Genomic DNA, 26,619 nt, shown 5'->3' on the forward strand with positions numbered 1-26,619 from the left:
TCGTTTGGAGAGGGATGCAATTAATGAAGAAATATTCAAGTCTGTTAATTCGCGTTTGGATAAACTTGGACCTACTACATCGCTCGCACAGTCTATCGATACTGTGAAGCAGGATTCTGCGGAAGAAGCTACTGTGAAACAATATTTAGAATCAAGCGACAGTGATGACTCGAACGCTATTCCTTTAAAACATCACGGTGTTCCATATGATGATTCTTTAGGTGGAGTGCAGTCTTATTTGCAGAGCTACAACCTTCGCTCTGGTGATGGAACCTATGGTGTATCTAAACGACATAACCGCTGGTTTTTAGGAGACACGGAAGTATTTTTTCACGATAACAATATGATTCGCGTTAAAGATGAACTAATACAACCTGCTCCTGGTTTATTTGAACTTTTATTTCGCAGAGAGCCGCATACGTACTCGGAATCGGCCCTTAAACAATATGGTAATCTACTAGAGCTTACAAATGCTTATTTTAAAAAGAATGATCCTGCAACAAATCTCTATAAAAGCACGTCACATGCGAAATTTGATATCATTAAGCAACTGTTTCCACATATTGGTTCGCAGCAACGAGGAAGTGGATTGTTACATAAAACATTGGATTTAGGTCGTAAACGAGAGTTCATTTATTGGAATGATCCGAACGAGATAGTAGATCGACTCAGGTTGTTAATGGCCTCGCAGGCTTCTGGCCACACCAGACACAATAACGAAATCCTTTCGATACTTGAAGAGTTACAAGAATCAGGATACATTGCAAAATGAGCGACGCACAGCGTGGGATTGCATACGAGCTTCACCGAGGCAAACGTATTATATTTCCTCGCAGAAAGGTTTTAACATATGGACTCCATGATTTACTACAGATTGATTTGGTAGAAATGATACCATACAGTAAAGTGAACAGTGGTTACAAGTACATCCTGACTGCCATAGATGTGTACAGCAAACGTGCTTATGCAGTTCCAGTTAAACAAAAGACAGGTGTGATGGTTACTGCTGCCATGAGAAGTATTTTGAAAGAAGCAGGAAGTTTTAAAAGTATTCAAAGTGATGCGGGAACAGAATTTTATAACTCAACTTTCAGAGCTCTTATGAAAAGAAAAAATATTAATCATTATTCCACTCACAGTGAGATTAAAGCAAGTGTGGTAGAGCGGTTTAATAGATCTCTAAAATCGCTGCTTTTTCGCGAGTTTTCAGCTCAAGGAAATTATAAGTGGCTTAAAATTTTACCACAAGTTCTACGTGTCTACAATAACAGATTCCACCGCACCATTGGCATGGCTCCGAATCAAGTGAAGGATGACTCTTTGCTACAAAGTGTTTACAAATATGTAAAGACAATTGACCCTAGAAAACCTAAGGCTCGTGTGGGGGATCATGTACGCGTGTCACGAAACAAGAAAGTTTTTGAAAAGGGGTTTACACCGAATTGGTCTCACGAAGTGTTTAAAGTAACAGCTATGAGGTCCAGCTTTCCGCGTGTGTATAACTTGAGTGATATGGATGGAAATGAAATACAAGGTGTTTTTTATGCTTCAGAAATTCAAATTACAAAATACCCCGATACATACTTGGTAAATAAAATTCATCGAAAGCGTGGTGAAAGATTCCAGGTGTCTTGGAAGGGGTTTCCCGATACCGTGAGGACATGGGTAAAGAGAAAGGATATGGGAGTTTAAGATTACATATACACATTTTATTTTTCCTTATTGCTTGTTCTCAATCGAAGCATATTCTATGGAATCGTTTGTGTGGGCTGTTGTTGAGATTCTATTCCTGCAATGTATTTATAATGTGTGGACTACTTCCTGAACACGACCCAGCACTCTGCAGCTTGGGATCAACAAGCTGTGACGTCAGCCCGCGCTGGGCGCCTCATTGGAATGTGTAGCGCGACATCGGGGTTGCATGTCATCTTTCCGTCAAGACCAGGTCAACTATAGTCTTCATTCTGTCTCTGACAATTCCATAATGAACATGGCTGCTTTTGAGGAAATGCGCGATTGCATTGAATATGCGCTTCATGCTTGCATCGGCATGAATATAGATGCGATAGTACACCATCTAGAGGTCTCCGCGATCAATTTGTTCGCTGCATTTCCAGAGGAATACGAGTTTCTAACATACCTTTACAACGGTATTATAGCATGCTTTGAAGCTGTAATGGAGGCTCAAGAGCAAGTGGAGCCAGATGATGGAGTGGACAGCGGCTTGGGAGAGAGTGACGGTGAAGCATAATGCTTGCGCCCTTGTTAAACATGGAAAATAGGCCTCTCGGGGAAACTCGCCATGTATAAAAAAAAGGAGTTAACGCATCTAATGCTGTACCTCCTGAGACATAGTCTCTAAGGTGATGTGGAAAGCAGCATACCACTATAAATTCAAACACAAGTTTTTTTTTTCAGCTTACACTCCAGAGAATCTTCCGCCATGTCGAGATGAAGAGAATGAGACTACACATCATAGTTATAAATTCACTATCACTAAATAATAATAATGAGCTTACACTATTATTAAATGCATTACAGGAAAGCTAACACCAAAGTATGCCTATAAGAAAATATTTCTTATGCCTGCTTCTGATGCATATAAAGGAACACATATAATGATCATTCAATATGGTGCACTCTGTGCATGTAAGGGAACAATCTTTTCGGTGCACTCTGTGCATGTATTGGAACGAGTCCTTGGGTGTATCATGTGCTTCCAAGATGGTGGGGCTGTTGAATCCAAGATGGCGGAGAATTGTTTAAAGGTTGTAATATTTTTTAAATTTAAATATTGCGCCCTCTGGTAGCAACACTTGTAACTAAACATATCGATTAGCATTCGACCTATCGAATGGTGCTGCGCCCTGGCAGCTGAAATATGAAATAAAAGTAAATATATCGATTAGCATTCGACCTATCGAATGGTGCTGCACCCTGGCAGCTGAAATATGAAATAAAATAAATATATCGATTAGCATTCGACCTATCGAATGGTGCTGCGCCCTGGCAGCTGAAATATGAAATAAAAGTAAATATATCGATTAGCATTCGACCTATCGAATGGTGCTGCACACTGGCAGCTGAAATATGAAATAAAAGTAAATATATCGATTAGCATTCGACCTATCGAATGGTGCTGCGCCCTGGCAGCTGAAATATGAAATAAAAGTAAATATATCGATTAGCATTCGACCTATCGAATGGTGCTGCGCCCTGGTAGCTGAAATATGAAATAAAAGTAAATATATCGATTAGCATTCGACCTATCGAATGGTGCTGCGCCCTGGCAGCTGAAATATGAAATAAAGATGGCGACGGTGGCACACTCTGGTAGCCAACTTGAGAATCAAGATGGCGGCACCTCTGGCAACTAATTTTTGAATTTAGCGCCATCTGGTAGTCTGTGCTGGAATTAAAGATGGCGGCTGTATAATAATTTTTAATTTCAAATGTGGCGTCTTAGTTATGCATTAAGGAAGGCAAAAACACCCTCCCCCATTTATCATAAACTTGCCGTCAGTACGTAGCATATATAGATTATTTATTCCACCATATTCCAATTGGTCTCGTGGTCTAGTGGTCAAGGCGTCCGCCTCGTAACCACGACATCCTGGACGTTTTCACGTCCCATGGATCGAATCCCAGCCTCGGCACTGAAAATATTTTAGTTAAAATAAAATAATACCTGCTGCTACCTGGTGGCGACCAACAGAACTATATGACGTCACACAAGATGGCGGCCTCCAGCAGCCGAAACAAGATGGCGACCAGGAAAAATCAAGATGTCGGCCTCCAGCAGACGAAACAAGATGGCGGCCAGAAGAAATCAAGATGGCGGCCTCCAGCAGACGAAACAAGATGGCGGCCAGAAGAAATCAAGGTGGCGGCCCCCAGCAGACGACACAGAATCATGACATCACGATTCTAAGTTGGTGGAAATTTCTAGAAATAAGTACAAAATGGCGAATTTGCGAATTTGCGAATTTGCGATTTGCGGATTTGCGGATTTGCGGATTTGCGGATATGCGGATTAGTCACTGGATTAGCACATAAAAAACTGGATTTGCACATAAAAAACCATAAAAAAAGCGTAAAAAACCATAAAAAATGGGATAATCCCCGGATTACCCCGCTCCCCCCTCGTCTATGTTCCAGAGTCGGCACGCTCTCCCTACTTTCATTCATAACAATTTTTAAGAATCAATTATTAGTGCCAGAAATACTTGCACATTTGTTTTGTATAAATAACTTACGAAATTTTGTTGTATTGTATAACCTAAATACATTTGATTTAAAACATCTGTGATTTACAGTTATCCATGATTTCCACTTATACGTGTTGATAAAACCCCGCTCCCCCAAATTTACCCTGTTTATCGAGCTTCTACTGAATATGCTGTAACTCATGCTTATCATAACTCAGAAGACTAACTTGCTTTTCGTATAAACCTTACACATAAGTTCCGTACATTTAACTATAATGTATTCTACAAATTCGCTGTATACAAGAAATATTATAGAAACTATTCAACAAAGAATTCTTCTATAAAATTTACAGAAAAAAATGATTAAACAAGGGCCAATGAGAGATGCGGGAGTTCCTGAAATGGTCACCAGAAGGATCGGGCTCATAAGAATAATTGGTGATTTCATTTTCTCGTCCGATAGCTTTCAAGCACTGGAAGTTAGCTGGGTAACCAATTTAATCACCAGATGTTTGTCTAATGTTAAGTTTAGAGCTCTAAAACGTCACGCTCTTGTCCATGCGTTTCCATGCGTGTAAATACTTAACTTATATCTATTACACAGAAAAAAAATATTTCTGTAATTTTACAAAATGATACTTTGGAAACCTGTTGCCAAGAAATGGTTTGTAATACAACAAGAAATATATTGTAAATTTGTACAAAACATGGCAATGGTTATTTTTGCATGTATGTAATACGTTTTTCGAAATAATATTGATTATTTCTTACGATATTTGGTGCATAATTTTATTTTAGTGATGGTTTCATTCAAGCATAATTTTTTCAACCATAGAAAAGACAATCGAATATTCAATAGTTGGCCTTAAATTTATTTCATAATCCTCAATAATAAGCGCAGGTTATACCGGAAAGCTATGGAAGGAATCAGAACCTATTACTGCCAACGATTTTTTTTGTGGTGATACAGTTGTTTGAATGTAAATGTAAAAAAAAATACAAATATCTGTATATTAACATAAAAAAAATTGGTTGTCTGTAAAGTCAGTTTACGGACGATAGTTTAACGTGACGTCATAACAAAAAAATGATGAAATGGTTGCATACTTTTATGAATATAATTGAATCAGTTTTATTGAATTATCACTATTTTGTATGGATACATACTAGGAGTGAAAGAAAATCTACAATTGATTTGATAAATTTACTTTTATTTGTACTCATTAATTCAAATAGGTATGTTTATTACTTTACGAAGAGATTATTTTAACTATAACTTTTATACATGTTTGCTATTTAACTTCTTCCAATCTGTGTTATTCTGTTAAGGATAGTACGATGATAGGAAAAGTAGGAAACGAATGGGAGTGTTTCAAGTTTAATGTGCCTCGAAAAAGTCAAATCGATGGTTGTTCCAATCGAGTGGAACAGAGACAGATGCGGCGCAAGCGTATAATGAGCGTAACGGGACAAAGCGTAACGGGACAATGTGCGTAATGGGACAATGAGCCATCCTTTTTCGTGCGTGTAGCCGGCGTTCATCGATTTATTAGACGTTGTCACGTCAAAAAATATCTGTTCCATTTTAAAAACAAATTACAGTGTACGTATATCATCTTCGGTGGTATGTATGTAAGTCAAAACAGCAAATGCCTTTAAGCAATAGCGATGGCGAGGAGATGAAATATTTGGCATTGAGTTACACTGTGTTCGACGGGAAGATGGTCTCATCCTTCCACGTCTGTTCGGCCGGACATGGAGGGGCAGTGACGGAAGTTGCCTACCAGTGGGAAGGGTGAAGGGGGGGGGGGGACTTCCTCCGCCGACAGATGCTTGCTAGGAAACTTGGGCACAAACTTCCTCTTCGCAGGGGGACAGCTTGGCGGAGTTAGACTTGGAGGGAAGACGTGTACCCTTTGAAAAGGGGGGGGGGGGGGGTACACATCCTGGATCATGCCTTGTTAATGATCTGCTCTCCTTACCCCCTTAACCCCCCACGCTTCGCACATGCCATGCCTGCTTGAAACATGTGAAACCCTTACAAGAGAGAGAGAGAGCAGCGATTCGTCACGTTAACAGCCCGAATTAATCACATTTAAGTAAGAAATTGCAAGTGATTATTCAGGATTATTAACAACGCGAACTCTACAACAAACCCTTGAAGACTGAATCCACGCAAGGGTTTGCGAAGCATAGAAGGTTCAGCCGATACTAAACGACCTTCTCCATGAGACGTATTTGTTTGGATCAAAAACTTAATAAAATTAAAACACCAAAATCACAAAACAAAAATTGTTTCTTAAAACTATTTGCATTTAAAAAAAAATTATTTGCTTAAATAACTGTATTTCAAGGCCTGTCACTATCGACTCCATATTAAATACCGTAATAGTTAACTTCATTTTCGCACATGACATTTTCTTTTTCATTAAATTATCTGAATGATTTACATATTTTTTTTAGATTCTCTGTTTGAAACACAGAAATTATCATTTTTACGGAATGCACCTGAATAGAAAACAAAGAGTATGTCATTAAATAAATATTAACCAGCGTGATTGAAGTTAATTGATAATTTACGGTTTGGGTACTCTTCTCTACCTTGTAAGTATACAGCTATCGCGTTATAACAGTAGTTCATTTTCGTTATATCAAGAGTAAAATAATTAACTTAAATTTTGACTTAAATATATTGTTTACTTACACACATTTCTATAATTATGTCTACTAAAAATGGAACAGTGAGTAAATTACAAACATACTTTTACATGGATTCAAAACGTCAAATTATCATTGTTTGTGAATGTTAATGATTCCCAAATTTAAAAAAAAATTAATTTATTCTAAAAATAAGTACATATATGTTAATTTAACTTGTAAATTTAGAACTGTAAAAATTATATATTTTAAAATACGTGTGACCTGATCCGAACAAGTTATTAAATAAAATTTATAAATAAATTATTAAAAAATAATTTATTTTTGCGTTCTTAATGCCACAGGATTTCAGCAATTAATTAAATTAATAAATTTATCTTATCGATGTTTACCAACGAAGCAGCTGGTAATTTAATAAAACCCCTCTCCTGTTTAAAGTAATCGAATCGCATAGCGAATGCAACCGGTGTTCACGTAGGAAGTGAGCATACTTACAGCCTATTAGATTAAACATATTATATCCGCTTTTGGGCTTTGGATTTTGTTGTTTTATGATTTAAACGTATATAAAAAGGGGACAAAATACACGTTTTGATTACCTAAACACTTAGGCTTTAAGTGTACAGCTATATCAAATATTTATTGATTGAATCACTTCTATAAAAGCTGTAATATTAGAGAAGTGGTGATTGTCTCTGTACGTGAACTCTACGATTGACTAATAGTTATTTCATTGTGAAGAATGGTCTGAAAACAGTTTTATGAGTAATGTTAATGTTCTTTTTTTGTTGTTGATTATGATGTTGATGGGAATTCAAGCAGGGACTAAACTTAAGGGCACAGGTACTGGGTATTTCATAAAACTCTTACGAAGATATTTTCCATAAAGCTTTCTATGTTCATACAAAATCAATTTGAAAATATATACATATATTTCTTTTTGTAAAATAGTTTTAATTTATACTTTTTTTGTAAATTTCTGTATTAAAGTAAAACTCTGTTACATAGCTAAAGGTTATGAGGGAAAATAGAAAACTAAATTAAAACTTATTTGGGCTTAAATTACATCAATTTATTGTACTGAGCAATAATTGGCGTTTGGCCAGTTCTAGGTAGATTTAAAAGAAATACTACATATTGTAGACGTTACAAAGGTGCGACTTCTGGAAAAGGTTTTTTTATTTATTTTCATGGGCCCTAGGCCCAAAAAACATCGTTAATTTAAAAGTTTATATATAGTTATATAACTATAGGTATATATGCTATATCACATTTTTATGGACACGATAACTGCCATCATTTTTCACTAATCCTTCCAAATTGATACATAAAATATCTATAGAAGTGGAAAATCACGGTCGAGTTTGTTAATGGGTAATATCCGACCAAAGAGTTAAATATCTGGACGGTTTTTTTGAAAAACAGAACAAACGCTATAGCTCACTTAATATATAAAATATTACATACGTTGGAACGTAGAGTATTATAACTCCTTGGAGAAAAACTACTTTATCATAAAAAAAATTTTATTTACCATTATTTTCCATTATTTACCGTTTCCATGGTGCGAACTTCGGAAATTTTTTATATAGCTTTTCGCTTAATGGTCAATATAGGTACCCCAAAACCTTCGTCAACTAAAAAGTTGATATATGTATAATTATATATATCACGATATTTGTCGCAATTTTTCACGAATCACTTCCAATCTGATAGATAAAATCTAGTAGTGAAAAATCTCGGTTGAGTTTGTTAATGTACAATATCCTATCCAAGGAGTAGAAATCGGGAAAGTTTTTGAAAAACAGGAAAATCGCTGTAACTCCCATAATATATAAAATATCACATCCGTTTTAATGTATTATAACTCATAGGAGTAATACCAAAATCTTTTGTCTGAATAAAGTTTTGATACGAACTACCATAACTGCAAGGGGTTGAATAAACAAGGGTGGTGGATAAAAATATCGTAACTCCTCATAAGAACAACATGGAATTCGTTCAATTTTCTATTAATATTATTATTTTTATCAAAAACTTTTGACACAAAATGTTTTTGATTAGACAGAAATTCGTGCAAGAGGTTGAAAAAATAACGGGTAGAATTAAAAGAAAATTGGAACGCCCTTAGTAAGTACATAATCATATCATTTCAAATTCTTTATCAATCTTATAAATTTTATCTAAAATTTTGTTTGATATAATTTTTTGACGAGACGAGTCATTGTTAAAGGGGGTTTAAAATGCAGCGGTAGAATATTGAAAAATTCATGATTACCGTACCATGTACACTACTAAATACGTTCAGATTTACTATAAAAACAAAAATATTTCGTCTGAAATATGTTTCTCATACGACCAACCATAACTGAAACGGGTGGATAAATAGGGCCTAAAATTCAGAAATGAAATTTATAACTTCCTTAGTAATCACACCATCTAATCATTTGAAATTGTTTTCAAAAATTATAATTTTTATCTAAAACTTTTGGCTCAAACAATATTTGATATTACACGCTATAACTGCAAGAGGTTGTTGAATAAACCTGGGGTTGAATGAAGAAAATAAATAAATCTTCCATAATATGTACACTTTCGAATCCATTCTTATCTATGTTTAATTTCTAAAATATTGTTCAAACCTTTTGTCTAAAGTAAATTTTTATGTACCAACTAATTCTGTAAGCGGTGGAAATAACTAGTGTTCAAATATATTAAAGTCAAAATCCTAAACTTCATTTAACGCCTTTGGCTGAAATAATTTTTGATAAAACGAACTATTACCATATAAACCGGGGTTGAAACTTAGAAAAAATTCAAAACTTCCTTCGTACCGAATTTATTCGAATGTATTTAAATCAATATTAAAGTTATTTAAATCTTGGCCTAAATATTTTTTTTACAATCACGTATAAGTGCAAGAGATAAAAAATACTGTTGGAAAAAATTGTACATTTAAATTAGTATGCATTATATGAATTTCATTCTAAGATATTTGGTGGTGGATTCATTTCATTAAAAACGTTCTCAATATTTTCGCTGCATGGAATATGACAAAATGTTTAATCGATGAGTTTGGAATATTGGAGAACATATACAATTAAATAAGTTTTCAAAATGTTTCAGGAGTTTATAGAAGTTTCCAAAACCCTTTACAGAACAAATAGGTACTTCAAAATCTACCTAAACCTTTAGGCTTTTCTATTTATGTGCCCTCTATGCCAGCATATTTGTAATTAATTGCCTTTAAGAACTACATTAAGGGTAGAAAAATTTACTCCATATCATAGCTTCTGATATTTTATACTTAGATATAGGCTACTATTTAATAGTTTTGTAACTGATTGCCCAAATTTGAGGTATGAATAGGTACCTACTTGTAAATATGGTTTCCCATGTTCACAAATATTAATATACATTTTTTAAACATAAAAATATAATTTTTCAAACATGTTAAAGTGGGCAATCTCTTCTCTGAATAATGTAGTTAATTTTTGTACCAAATAAATCTGTACGGCTCTACTAAGAACACATACTTTTCTTATTATTTTTTAAAATTAAATCGATGTCACTTTATTTAAGGGGTAGATCACAAGCTTAAATAATGTAACATTATAATTTAAAACACTTCACAACCCCATGTCTTAAACGAGAGTACAATCCTGAAATTATCGGACTGAAATCAGCCGTTTCGATTAATTGTAACGAGGAAATAAACTTTAAATCTATTTTCTTTTAATACGGTTTGGTAGGTTTTAAAATATTAATACCACGCTTTTTTATTTTATTTATTTTATAATTAGCTTCACCTGTATGTTTGAAAGGACTATAAAATAAAACATTTCCATTCAATTTTTAACCACTATTCGCATTCAGAATGTGTTGAAATTTTGCATACATATGAAGAACTTCTGACAATACAATATTTTGATGTCCATAAATTTAAGGGGGAGTGGGGGGTCAGAGGGTCGAAAAAACCACTTATTTCAAGCTATGGGTAATACCCAGTATTTTTGTCTATCCATGAGTTCGGGGCATGATCCACCATTGAAGTGGGGGGAGAGGGTGGGGGTTAAACAACCAACATTTCAAAAAAGGTAAATTTTAATGCTTTTTTTGATTTGGAGTGTTTCCGATCCAAAAGGTCGGGTTGTGATGGAAAATGTGGGGGTGGAGGTGGTAAAGCCCTAAAATATTTAACGCTCCCGTAACCCGCCTTGGAGGCTGATTTTAGGAAAACAGTTACTAATGTGTGTGTAACGTAAATAACATCCCTACCAATTTTAAAGGCGGTATACATACACTTTAAAGACGGTCATAGAACTCACAGATTCAGAACAGTCTTCCATTAAATTAGTTTTTCAAAACCACAAAATTTGTTATCTAAATTCATAATAATTTTTAACTAGCAAGCTAAAACTCTATTTGTCTTAATTTCTATTAATGAATTAATGTCTGCAGTTCTGTGGTAGTAAACATTAATGACCAGTTTTAAGTTAATTGTAACAAATAAAGACTTCAAACACTCATATTTTGTTTTTAATCTGTTTAAATTTCTCATATTCAATATTTTTTATTTTATTTTGAGACTAATTAGAGTAAAATAAACCTATAGTTAAAAAAATAAATAAATAAACCCTCTTTTAAATTTTTTTTTCAACAGCCAAATAATGCACCACAACTCTGTATAACTAAAAGCGTGGGGTGCTTGATATAATTTGTCTTAAATTGTCTATCAGTAACAACTATATGATTTGTAATATATTTTCTATCACTAATGTTATGATTTAGTCAATACGAAAATTTTAATATAGGCTATAGTCTATTCGAAAATTTTAAGATTAAGTCAATACGAAAATGACTATATGAACTTAATAACAATAATGAACTTAAAATGAGTAATGGGGTGTTGGATATCATTAGTCTTAAATTTTAAATCACTAAAGTTTTAGGATATAGACGTTACGAAAAGAGAAGTAGAGAGCACTTCACGCTTTTAGTTATACAGAGTTGTGGTGCATTATTTCGCTGTTGGACCAAAACTTAAATTAAATTGTTTTTAAATTATTAGTTCATTCAACGATAAAAAGGCAGTTATTTAGTTTTTTAACTACAAGTTTATTAATACTTACAACAAACATGGTTCAACTTGTAGACGTTTTGAGTGACTTAACATTTACTAAATGAAAATATTACAGGTACCTATAGTTAGTTCTAATTGCATATAATTTTCGCGTAGTCATAACAAGAATTATATTTTGTAAATTTTTTGAGCATTACCAAATTTAATAATAAAAAGTAATACAGAACTGAAATATTTAGGTTTAAAAGAAATTCTACTGATGGTTACATTAAAATCCAGAAATATTTATTTTATTTTATCTAGAATTTCCTAATCCTCAACGTGGGTTAACAGACAGTTAAGATAAAATAAAAATTTCTGAAAATTTCTCAAACAATATTATAACTTAGCTAGTAGGATTTCATGCAAACCCAAAACACGTTTCAGTTATGTAAATCATTTAATTCTCCTAATCGTTAATTCACAAAAACGTAAGTATAAAACGTAACTTTGTTAAGTATCACGAAAAAAGGGTGCTACACACACACACACACACACACACACACACACACACAAACACACAAGCTATACCCGGACACGCTTCACTGTGGCTCAATATAAAATATAAAAATGAAATGAAATTAAATTCATTTGAAGGAATTCAATTAAATTTAATTCAATTTAATACCCTGCTTTGAGTTTCTGTGGCGCTGCTGTGAAATGAAAGTAGAAGGAATAAATATTTTTACAAAATTATTTATTTTATTTTAAAGCTGGTGGATGTACTACATTTATGGTTTGTCCGTTTTCTGCATAAAAATAAAGATAACATTGTTTACCGACTCTTGAGTAGGCAACGTATAATTTCCCTGAGAGAAGCATTCGTTTACTAAATTTAAACCGCACTTTTGCAAAGATTGCCCTTGCGCTTTATTGATAGTCATAGCGAACTCAAGGCGTATTGGAAATTGAAGACGTTTGAACTTGATTTCGGTTGGAATGAGTGGTATTAGTGGAAGCAGTTGTTAGATTGTTCGCATATGTTTTAACTACTTATCGTGTGCCATTGAATAACTTTGGCTGACTGATGTTTCGGAGTAGTATCATTGGCACTCCAATTTTTAAATCCAGAATGTGTGACGGTAATTCGGTAACGCCGAGCGAATTAACAAATTCCGTTGGTAAATTCACTACTTCACTGTGGTTTATCACGGAGTCAATGGATTTGTATGCCGTTGTTTCACCTGCAATTCTGTTCAGACACTTGACCATGGGTGATTTAGAAAATTTGTTTCGATGTTTTGGAAATCCTTATCTACTAATTCTTCTTTTTAATTCATGATATTGCCAATATTAGATGGGAAGGTGATTTTTCCTGTTTCTGGATTTGTAGGTAGGCTACCGTGCCGTCACCGAACTCGTGTAATTGCCTGGAAAATATATCAGCTGTTGGATTGGTTTGAAGCTGAACTCTCTTATTTGTTGTTAAATGCATTTTTATGTCTGTGCTCCAAAAAGTTAAATATTTGAAACAGGCATTCAATACATCAACTGGTATTGAGCGAGGTATAACTGGAAGAGCTTGCTCGAAGTCACAGGATAGTAACACCAATGCTCCACCAAATTTAACCTGAGTATTTCTCAAGATTTTCAATGTATCATCTAATGCTTCCAATAACTTCTTGTGAGCCAACTCGTAAAACGCGTAGGTCTACTATTATGGCAAGCGAAAACAAAAGAGAGCGTTGAGTTATTTATTTATTTTTTGAGTTCGCATTCCAAAGAAAATATATTCAATCAGTGAAGAGTCTTATCTCCTTTCTCGCTAGACCTTCCAGAGATAACTAGGTTCTAAACTACATTTAGCAGAATGTAAATGAAACGTATACAAATTATATTAAAACAATTATTTTCTTCTAAAAAAATTTAGACCCGTAGTTATATGTTTATTCTAACCGTCACCTAAATATTCAAATTCACACTACTTACTTTAAAAGTGACGGACTTCCAGAAAAATTTCCGTTATTTTTTTTTTTTTTTTTGAAAATTTTATCATAAAAACATTCGCGTATTGAAATGCAACAATTTGTCAAAGTTTCAAGTCAAATGATAGAAAACTTTTCGAGTTTTGTGAACACAAACCTCACACGGAGGCTGAAAATGAAGAGTTCTAAGAAGTTTTAGAAAGTAAAGAAACTCCTTTTAAAAAAGTCAGTTCGCATGTTGGAGTATACATAGGTACCTACATTGGTTGTAATTATTCGAGTGATGATTTTTTTTTGTGTGAAAAATAATTTTATGAATACGTCACAGTTATTTCCCACTTCATACATACAACAAATCTTTTATTTTGTGATCTACAGTTAGTTAAAATACTAATTTCAGAGTGTAATTGACATATCGTGATTCGAACCTGCAGTTTGTGGTATATATAACGGTGTCTGAGATATCACAATAATGGTTTCCTTACCACGTTAGCAAATATTTATTGGTATAATAGTTAATATATATATTTATTTATAACAAACGTTTATTTAAGGTTAGGTTTATGTTTCGGTAACGAATAATCTCTAAAATACGAAAGTTATAAAAGGGTAAAACGTTAAGTTCGGTTTCCTCAGCGAAACATGAATGGTATTGCACTGTTAGGTGAAGTACCTTTCGCATGTTGGCGCTCTCACACTCGCATGCAACTGCCCGGCTCCTGAAGACGTAGCCGATATCCTGCTCCTCCTCCTCCCCTCCACGCGGCACTCCCCTCCCCTACTCCTCCCCTCCACGCGCCGCCGCCTCCCCACCACCGCGCCGCTAATCACTGCGGTCTCTCCCCACCACCGCTCCCGCGCGGCAGGGGCGACGCCACGTGCTCGGCGGGGGACCGCCCGCTGGCGCCACCTCCCGGCTTGCGCGGGAACTACTGGCGTCCCTCGGCGACCTCTGCGCGCCCTGGCGGGAGCGGGGGAAGCTCTGCCCGCAGCTGGTGGCCGCTCCTTCTCGCACTGTTCTGTCTCCAGGAACATCTCACTATCGCGTCTGCTGCTTCCACCATGTGCAACCACTCAAACAGAATTTCACTTCTTTGAACAATAAATCAAGTTTAAAAAAAGGTGGTGTTGTCTGTAAAGTCGGTTTACGGACGATAATTTCACGTGATAACGTCATTAGAAAACATTGATGAAAAATTGCATACTTTTTAAATTTTCAAATAATATTAAGAGTTTTTGCAAATTTAATTTATATAATTTTTTAAATTAAAATCACTAACAATTAGTTAAGAAAGCCCGCCTTAACCTGTTTTTGATATTATAGAAGATTTTCTCGCACTGTGGTTGGCCGGTTCTTGCACGCTCGGTTCAGGCGGAACGTGACAATTTTTCGTGCGTGCAGCCGGCGTTCGTGGATTTATAAGACGTTATCACGTCAAAAATTTGAGTTTTGAAAATATACCAAGGTCATGATTTACATATATAATATAAATAAACCACAAAATGATAGAACGCTGCGCCTTGAAACAATTTTTAACATACATAACATGTAAACAAACATTTCTAAAATACTCGATTTCTATTGTCCCACGTAGTAACGTGAACGGAAGAGATGGGCACTGCCGAAGTAACCCGTACGTGTCCGTATTCATTGTAGATACTCCGTTCCGTCTCTGTTTACGTGATCATTCTCAGCTTCCGTGTCATTGTGTAATCAGAAGTAAATCACGGAAAACGAGATTGTGTGACTAAAATGGATATAATAAATGTTTACGGTAAATTTTATGAAATAAAAACAGCATAACTGCATAATAGCTGTTCCAAAACCATTTGAAGAGCATAACATGCACCGACTTTGAAAAAAGTTATAGGAAATGAATAAAAATTACTCTAACCTGAGTTGGGTTCGGTTAATACAAAAGCATGGTAGCTGTTCCAAAACTACCTGTAGCGCATAAATGGCACTTAATTTTTTTTAAAACTACACTATCTACGCCAGCGCGAGAATTGCATCATAATTGTACGTAACCACCCGAAGCGCATAAAATGCACTGACTTTGAGAAACACTTTAGGAAATAAATAAAAATTAACCTTAACTTCTGAACTTCTTGGCTATATTTGGCTGGTTATGTCCGTGTGCACCTGATTATTTTTCGCAATACTTCAGTTGGTATTCTCCGTGTGCTCCTGGTTAATGCTGAGAAAATAATCGCTGCAAGCAATGTTTTTTTTCGATATGAGACATGCAAAATGAAGAGTTTTCTTAATCGGTGAATTACTATTACCGGATTAAAAATAACATATTTATCGATTGGAATTCAAAAAAAAATATTAAAGATTCATTACTCAGACTATTACTTTGTCTTAAAACAACTTAGAAAGAGGATTTCCCTTTCCCTTGAGGCCTTGCGAAGCCCTCCTCTTTTGATTGTTAGTAAGTATACCGCATCCCACATAAAACAGCGACAGTCTGTACAACACAGCGTATGTCGACAATGTTGACAATATTGAAACTACTTGCAACATGTTTTTTTGCAAGAGATAAATTAACTCTCGCAGCTGAATGGTCCTATTGTAGCCTCGCAACATCGTAGCCTCGTACCCTCCTAGTATTGTAGCTACGTAGTCCTGTAGCCAAGTTGTCTTGTAGCCTCGTAGCCTTGTAGGCTTGTAGTCTCAAAGTCTTGTAGCTTCGTAGTCTCGTAGCCTTGTAGCCTTATAGTTTTGTAGCTTCGTAGTCCTGTAGCCAAGTAGCCTTGTAACCACGTAGCCTCGTAACCAGTTGGAGTCTTGTAGACCCATAGCCTTGAAACCTCGTAGTATCGTAGACTTGTAGCTTCTTAGCCATGTAGACCTATAATCTTATAGCCTTGTAGTCTTGTAGCTTTGTATTCTTGTAAACTTGTAGTTTTTAGCCTCGTAGATTTATAGCTTCGTAGCCAAGTAGGCTTGTAGCCTCGTAGCCATGTAGACTCGTAGACTTGTAGACTGGTAGCCACGTAGCCTTGTAGTCATGTAACCAAAGATCGTTAGAGAAGTTGGAGCCAAAGGCAGTTGGAGCCAAAAACAGTTGTAGCTGAATGGGTGCTCTCTTCTCCATTTTCATAATGACCCTGTCCTAATGAATAGAAACTAGCAGTAGAAAATTTAGACAACTGATATCAAACACACCATTTTTTTAATTAAAACTAATTGTTTTTATTACTTAATTCTTTAATCTTACGTATAAAATATTTCTCTATACAGAGTTGTAGTTAATCTGTCACTGTTGAACAAAATAATTAAATTTAAATATTATTTTTACTCTTAATTTGATACAATTCAAGCGTGTTTTTTTAGTATTTTAAAATATAGTTTTATTTTATGAAAAGCATGATGCTCTCTACAACCATTTTCCCCTAAAACGATAGTTTTTTTAAATAATATTCACGGAAAATTATGGTACTGCAAACAAAATTTTATTCCACATGTTTATTTAAGTAAAACCATGCTAGCATTGTAATTAAAATTGTGGAACAACTTTCTTTATGACGAAGTTCACTAATATTGCTACAAAATTAAGTTTCAAGCCAAACTATTGAAAACTCAAAGAAGTACCAATGTCTAAAAACCCACAAATACCTACCATAAGAAATAATACGAGGAATAATTTAATAAATTGTATATTTAACATTAGGCTATATAATTAAAAACAATTGTTAGAATTTTTTATTTGTCGTAAATAAATTAATTATACAGTCTACTATTTTAATTACCTGCGTCGACATCGATTTATAACAAAAACATTTTTTTTACAGTTATTACCGTAAAACCTTATGTCGGCTTGAACAGTAATGTAAATTTAAGTATTTCTCCATTTGATAAACCTAAAAAGTTTTTGCTTAGCTTTTATTTAGCTGACTTGGCCTTTGCCACATCTTGTTTAGATTTTTGCATGTACATCCATTATTTCCTTGGTAATGAAGTATACACCAGTTTTCAATTAATGTACCCTACCATTTATTAGAAGTTTCATTTAGTTTACTTGTCGAAAACAACTGATGTTGGCTTCTGTAACTGATAAATTTGAATATTTATTTCTTTTTAATTATAAAATAACTTTTAGACTCTAAATATGTAAACCAACCTTTGCCATTAATATAAGAACCAATGTTTTTGTCGCCTTCTTTTATATACAAAAAAATGCTTAAATGAAATTTGAATTGTCAGGAAACATTTATATCGATCAAGGAAAGGGAACACTTATTCTTGTTGGCGCAAAAAGGAACTTTTCTCTATTATTTATCCACGTGTGTAGTACCTTATTTGTATACCTGTAACCAACTCTTCAGAAACGAAACTACAGTGTGCAATTATTTCAAACTCAGGTAAAGGGGAATTGAATAAATTAAGTCATTATGATGCTAGCTCGCTCTAAAGACCACGCGGCAAATAAGCTCAATGACTTCAGTCGTACTTGGAGTGCTCACATTGAAGACGTGCTCTAGGTTTAAACGAATAGTCTCAAATTAAGAAGTCAAACAAGAGTTTTTATACTTAAACACATGATTCCGTCGTAATTTACCATGAATTTCTCATCTTACGACGCGTGCAGCCTGAAAGAGTATCATGTCTACATAAAGTATCGTCCCAAAAACCAGTGTCAACTAAAAATAGAGAAAAAAATTACTTCTCTTTTAAAGGAAACAAAAAATTTTATTGTTGATGTTAATAAAAACCAATTCGCTTAAATACAATCATACTGGATGAACTTGCATATTCCTTAACTATTCTGAATGAGATTTCCCAATTATGATCATGTCGACTTTGTAACTGAACTAAACTAAACTAATGGCTTTTCGAAATAGAATTTCCAAGTCCAAGCATTAAGCCTGTTATCTCTGATAGGGCTCTGAAGAGGACTTGTTAATGCTGTTTAAAGTTTACCGACTTACGCTAAGCTCTTAGAGTTTGACATTTATCTCTGCTTGTTTGTGTTTTCTTTAGTGTCTCGTAAATAGATTAGCTATTGATCGGTTTACCATTCGGTGAACTTTAAATTAAGTCTTTTATAGTGTTTTTTTTAAAATCCAGTGTTGATGTGCGATAGTAAAGAATATTGTATCACTTAACAAACATATTTTTAAACACGTATTATCTTTCAAATGTATCACCTTTTAACTAAAAATACTGGTATCAAATATAAAATTTTATTTATCTTTCATTGATAGTAACGTATTTGTTTGTATTTAAACAATTGACTTATTGTTTAACTGTCTGATTTCTTTGTTAAGGGAATAAAACCATGGCATTTGGCTAAAGCAGAGGTCGTGTTAAGTTGTAAATTGCTTTATTTGAGAACAGTGTAGAATAACACTAACAATATAAAAATAAATTCGAGGTATAAAGGAAATGTAGGAACTGATATTAGGTCTTGTTTCTTACTTAGAAACTTTATAAGTGACTAAATTTGATTTTTATTTCAATGTAAAAAAGGATCTTTGGATGGGGGGTGGGTGGGGGTGGAACTAAAGCAAGGTAAAAGTTTAAATATATTGAAGATTGCAAAGTAGGCCTACGCAATGAAAGTTTTACCTATGCCATTTTTCTGTGGGGATTATTAACCTTAGAAATATCGATAGTATCATATAGATTTATATTTGTTTCATAAATAAGGGTAACCCGCCCTTCCAGATGAATGACGCTAGTTACGTCCTTTTCCGCCTAGAATCAGTCTATAATCCCAAGACTGTGGTTGCGCGATCAGACATAAATAAAACAAGTGTATTTAAAAACGGCCACTCGTTAAACTTGGCTGCTGGAGGTTCAACACCGAAATAATTTGACATATTAGTTACTAATGTACTATAAGGATTCTGTCAAGAATAACGGACGAACTTATGATTTAGTAAATTAAAATAAATTAAAATAAAATTCTCTGCAAATGCCAATACAGTTACCTGGTGTCGGCGTTAACGCTTCTGGTTTCAGATCCGGATTAAATACAAAACAGAGCAAACCCTCCGAAGGTCTGTCACGCCAGTACGCCCAAGGAGTAAGAAGTAAATATAAATTTCACTCCCAGTTACGACATGAATTGTTTTTGTTTTTTCCTTATCTGAAATCGGCCACTAACGATTCTAAGACTACCAACCATCCCTACTAATATTATAAATGTAAATGTAAGTTTGTTTGTTACGCTTTCACGCGAAAACTATTTAACCGATCATCATGAAAATTTGTACACATTTTCTTGGATGTATTGGAAGTAACATAGGATACTTTAAATTGAAAAAAAAATATTATTTTTTTTTACTAAAGATAAAAAAACGTTTGTCAAAAATCTCAAAATCTAGATACTTTAACGCCATCTAGCATTCCATTTATGAAGTTCCAACCCTGAGTACTGTTATACCGTTGCACTGTATTATCGACGGTCAAAATTCCAAATTCCAAATTATTTATTTTTGTTACAGAGAAATATATTTTATTGATTCATTTCTATTGTAATTATCTCTGATACTTATTTAACGGCTTCAATGCGAGCGAAGCCACGGGTAAAAGATAGTACAGAATAAAACCAAAATAATATGTTTTATTCCGAACAATATCAGGAACTAGTTTTTTTTTATTTCTGAATTCTTAGGGTTCAGGATCTAGTTCTCACTAGTACTTTTTTTACGTTTTAATATAATAACGTTTTATTAATTTGTATTTTGGCGTTTTGATATTCATGATAAAAAAAGGGTTTTCATAAGATTTTGTTAGAGAATAAAAGTGGCGTTTTTTGACAGTTTTAAATAATGTTAGGTTAACCTCGTTGTTGTAAAATTTATAACCATTTTTGGCTTCTAAATTTTCTTTACAAATGTACACTAATGCCCTTATAATTTAATGCACACAGGTCAACATTTTAAAGGGGTAGCCTATCTATAAATACCGAAAATACTCAAATAGAAATTAACAATTAGTACCTTCAAAAAATTAACTGTCACAGTCAAACACACATGGGTGCACAAAAATGATCGAAATTGTTGATATTTAAACACAAACTTTTACCGAGGTCTACTGGTTCTTCTTCATTAGATGCGCTATGGGTAATACTTATGCATCTTATATATTATTTCATAAACATTATAAAAGACATATGAAAAACACAGTGATTTTTGACGAGCGTACTACATCATAACGGTGTAAAATTTGTTAATTCTCAATTTTATTATAAACAAATAATTGTAAAACAGTTTTTTTAAAACTAAAAGGTTCTACGACTCAAATTAATCATGTTTAGAATTTAATATCACAGTTCGTTCACAAGACACATGATTTAAAATATTTCTAATATAGCTCTGAATGTGAATGACATTCTGATGTTAGTACAGACGATTTGTTAGTGTACAATGAGTACATCGCAGGCCCTGCCTGGTGAAATACAGCCCCTGAGCACGTCTGCTTGGCAGGGCCGTATTTACGCGCAGGCTATCTAGGCTGTAGCCTATGGGCCCGCACCACAAATGGGGGCCCGCACCACACGACACGAAAAAAAAAATATATTGCTAAGTGGATCTTCTTATATTCTTAAAATACGCTTCGACATAGTGTCCAGTTGTTTTGTGTGGAATTATTGCGCCGAACTAAACTCTTCTGTGGAAAGCTGATATATGCATTAAGAAATTTTCGATTATTTTCATTGGTTTTGGTGTCACTTAATGGTTTAATGTTTGGTTAAATTGTCTAGTTTAATAATAAACTATTTTTTTCAAAATAGAAAATTGATCAAAAATATGAGTTTTGTAGGTCAATTAAAATAAACTGGCCACCCAGACCCAGGCACGAGGCACTGGAAGAGGATTTCCCTTCCCCTTAGAGAGGGCCCGCACCCCCGACTCAGCCTAGAGGCCCACAGGCAGTAAATCCGGCCCTGCTGCGCGGCAGTATTGAGACGCTTCGACCTCCCTGTCCTGTGACTCGGAGCTTCGCTGTTACACCAATCGGCGCTCATCGGAGATCTTAAGCTCCGCCCCCAACTGGCAAATTTCAATTTCGTGGGCCCAGTTTCATTGTGATATCTTCGGAGATGCATATCTGTAACATCCATACACCCGTACACGAAGTTCTTGAATCCCAATTTAAAATTGGTTTAATATTGCGGAAAATAGTTTTGAATTTAATATTCAAATATACATGAATTGACCTTCCCCATTGGCCAGGAGGGACGAAAGCGACGGGCCAGTTACCCTGGCTGTTGCTGTTAGCTCTGGCTCTCGAGTGCAGACCAGCAGAACGTTACTTCCCGTCGCTGTCTCTTTAGAAGGCTTCCGTTCAGCGCAGAAACAGTTTTAAATACGGAATATTTAACACGAATCATTTAATCAAAACATTTATGTATAATAATGTTCGCAGGCTTTCACGGCCATTGTCTGAAGTAGTTTGGCTTCTGGGTTGTGGTCGTGTCCTTGGCGAATAATTTACCGACGTAGGTAACTGCTCCCTGATGATGGCGACTCCAATGTCAACCGAAACATCGGTGAATTATTCGCCAAGGAAACGGCTACAATCCAGAAGCCAAGCTACTTCATTTATGTATAATTTACTGATGTCTTAAATTCATTTATAATTACAAATAAATAAAAGAATGAAATGGGCCTCCTAAATAAATAAATAATGAGCGATTAATAAAGAATAATATATATATTTTCCCCCATTTTATGTTTCTCACAACGTCTATTCATTCTATTTGTATATTCCTAAATATTTCTTAATAAATCCAAACACCAATTTGAAAATATTGTTTTCAACCTCTTTTTCTTCTTACTTGGGTTTATAAGGAGTTAGTTGTATTATTATTGTAAAAAACCTCAAAAGATTCTATTAATGTAGCTATATTACATTACACCCAAAAATGTTTAAAAAAAACCGAAATGATGTCAAAACCCATTTACGAAGTAGGTACTGAAAAACCAATTCAAATTAAAGTTTATAAATTAATAAATTACAAATATATGCTGATAAAAGCGTAAATTTTGAGTTTATTTATTAGGAGTTACAAATGCTAAGATCATATAAATTAAATAATAGAAACGTTTCGATTAAGCGATACAATTAAAAAGAGCTTCAAAATTTTTTTCCGTTGATATAGAGAAACACTATTATAAAAATTGCATATTGTTAACAGACCCGATCCTAATGACCAAACAAACTAATGATCCCGTAAACACACCTTTTCTTTTATAACCCAATTTTTCTATCATGTAGTGGCACATATAGAGACCATATTTTTTTTAAAAGATGATTCTAAAACTAATTTCGATCATCCTTGGTTGATCACGATTTTAAAAATGAATTGCAAATTGATAGTTTTCAGTTAACTAAGCTGTTTTGGTGTCTGGTAGGTTGACACTGGGTTTTAAGATTTATCAAACACCTAAACGGTATTTTTACATATTGTAAATAGTGCCACGATTATATGTTCACGCCTAATGTTATTCTATGGGACTACGGCTTGAAGGCTTAATGACGGGTCGTTACACAACGCCGAAATACCATAATGCCGAATGTCAAAATTGGCCACAACGCCGACTGTACCACAATGCCGAATTACCACAACTCCGAAATACCATATATCCGAATGTCAAAATTGACCAGAAACAGAACAGCTAGAAAACTGCTGTGTACCATAACGCCGAAATAACAACTCTATGAATTTGTGTGTTTCTTAAATGTACCTTAACACCGAAATACCACAATAAAACCTAACCTTACCTAACCTAACCTAACCTAGCGTAATATAACCTAACCTAACTTAACCTAGCCTATCCTAGCCTAGCCTAACCTGACCTAACCTAACCTAGTCTAACCTAACCTAACCTTTGTGGCAGTCCTGCAATGACATTTTTCGGCGTTAGTGTATTTCGGCGTTGTGGTAATTCGGCGTTGTGGTACACAGCAGTTTTCTAGCAGTCGGCGTTGTGGTCAATTTGGTATTTCGGCGTTGTGGTATTTCGGCGATGTGGTATTTCGGCGTTGTGGTATTTCGGCGATGTGGTATTTCGGCGTTGTGGTATTTCGGCGTTGTGGTGCGTCCCCCTTGGTGACTTGTTAGCTTGCCAATCGTAAAGGATTCGGCCATGTTCGGGTGTGTTCGTCTATCGTTGTTAATGATCAGGACCTCGGCGATCAATTATGACGACACAATATCGGCCATTTTGGAATCTAAAATTTTAAAAATCTTAATTACCTATTTAGCTAGAAATTCGGAAATAATTCTAAGAATATTTTTGAAAATCAGATACTTATTCAATGATTTATTAATATGATTTCCGTCCTTAGTTCGATCCTTGCTCTATAAAAAATTACAATTTCAGGTTAAACAAATTATATAATAAAATATGGTGAAAAAATCTTAAAAGAGGCCTAACATTACTAATCAACCAGCCACCAGTAAGTTGATTATACTATTTGGCCGCCATATTGTTTTCAGTAATCGATAAAAGGTGCGCTAGTGTCATGTAGCACACACATCATCTCCTATAGTGCATTACCGCCATAGTAGTTTAATTTTTATCCGCTAGAGTGCAGTAATATTTACTTCCGTTGAGTCCGCCATTTTATTGGCCATCGTGGCCGCCATCTTGAAAATCAATAGTTATTAAGTTATAAATTAGGGGAAAATTCTTAAATGCAACAAAAAAGCACTTATTAAAATAATGATGACTAATTCGATCGATATCCGTACTCGGTTCGATAACTGGACGATGAAAAAAAAAACTTAATTTTAGGTAAAAAATTATTAGTTTGTTTTGTTTTGCTAAGAACAAAACATACAACACGAAAGTTGAATACGGTGTGATTTCTAAAAAAAGATTATGTTATTTGAAATCAGGGGTGCCCACAAGGGGGGGTAACGACGCAGACTGCGTCATTAAAATTTCAGGGGGGGGGGGGGGGTGGTCAAAAGACGAGAAAAATGTATATATTATTTACATTATTATAGCTTCTAATGTGAAAATTCGTTTCTGGTGCTTTGATAATTGAAAAGTATCTTGTAAATCAAATTGGCAACCCCGCACTTTCCTCAACAAAAGCAGTATAGCATCTGTCGGTTCAGGATGGAAATATTACCTGATATGACCAAAATTATTATTAGAAAATCAGTTTTAATTAATGCAAAATGTGATAAAATATAATACTAAAAAAGTATAATATTATAAAATAATTGAGTAAATCATTGAGAAAATGGCATAAAAAAATTCGGGAGGGGGGGGGGGCGGGGGCGCATCATTAGGTTATGGGGGGTGAGTCATAGTGTTGGAGGGGGATGGGCACCTTTGTTGAAATTACTGTAAAGAGTGAGCATCTGTAGTTGGTTGTTTCTCAAGCTATTCGCTAAGACGACGCGCTGGTTAGACTGCCGGGCAAAAATAAGAAAGACAGAATTCATTTGTTTTGCAACTTGTGAAATTCATAATCTCAATCCAGCTGTATGAAAGTGTTACTTGTGCCGCTCTAGCGCCGACATCAGAGCGGTCGCGCCAGTGAAAAGCGGATGAGTTTTATGAAAACAACCGCACGGCGCGCTCTGATCGCTGCTCTCCAAGTCTGGAGTGGATGTACGGGACCCCCCTCCCGCTTCGGGCCCTCCAACCCTTCCTCGCCCTCAATAAGGAGGGGGTCATGAGCCGGGCCACTTTTTGCGAGTGCCTCGTTGACGCGCGCTACTTGAACAGCCGCCGAGCCGCGCTCTGAGTTTGTGGTTCGGGCGGGGAAGCGATAAAACGGCTTCGATTCCATACCTCTACAGCTGTAACCAGTGGCGTAGCCAGAATTTGTGTATGGGGGGTGTTAAGAAGCATGCCCCCCCCCCCCCCCCCGTATTAAAGTGGGGAGTCCGGGGGTCCTCTCCCGCGAAAATTTGGATTTTAAGGTGTAAAATAGTGCTATTTTAGCAGTTTTCGGTACTTAAATTTAAATATTGTAATGGTAAAAATTTTATTAATTTTAATATGAAATTTGTTTGAGTGATGAATAAAATATTAACTAAAGATTTGGTGCTAAGAAGGGGGGGGGGGGGGATTTGAACCCCTAAACCCCTCCCCCCTGGCTGTAACTAGGTACCTGCGAATTTCGCACTATTATCTGGAGAGAGCCTGGACTTGAACTGCGTTCTTCATTGGAACGTGAACAGTATCGACACGCGCCCCCTTTAAGGCCCGCTCTGCAATGGCACAGAAACGAAGACGGATCACGTAAACGGAGACGGATATCCCGGAACATTTCACCATCCCGTCATACGGGATGTTCTATGCATTCAGATATTAAAACTTTCCAGGAGTTCATAGAAGTTTTGAAAACATTTCCAGAAAAAAATGGTTGTCTGTAAAGTCGGTTTACGGACGATAGTTTAACGTGACAACGTCATAACAAAACATTGATGAAATGATTGCATACTTTTATGAATAAAATTGAATCATTTTTATTGAATTATCAATATTTTGTATTGATACAAAGAATGAGTGAAATGAAATATACAATTTAATTAAAAAATTTACTTTTATTTGCACTCATTAATTCAAATATGTTTATTACTTTAACAAAGAGATTATTTTAACTTTAACTTTTATACATGTTTGCTATTCAACTTCTTCCAATATATGTTATTCTGTTAAGGATAAGATAATGATAGGAAAAGTAGGAAACGAAGGGAGTGTTTCAAGTTTAATGTGTCTC

This window comes from Bacillus rossius, assembly GCF_032445375.1.
Source record: "Bacillus rossius redtenbacheri isolate Brsri chromosome 9 unlocalized genomic scaffold, Brsri_v3 Brsri_v3_scf9_1, whole genome shotgun sequence".
Lineage (NCBI taxonomy): Eukaryota > Metazoa > Arthropoda > Insecta > Phasmatodea > Bacillidae > Bacillus > Bacillus rossius.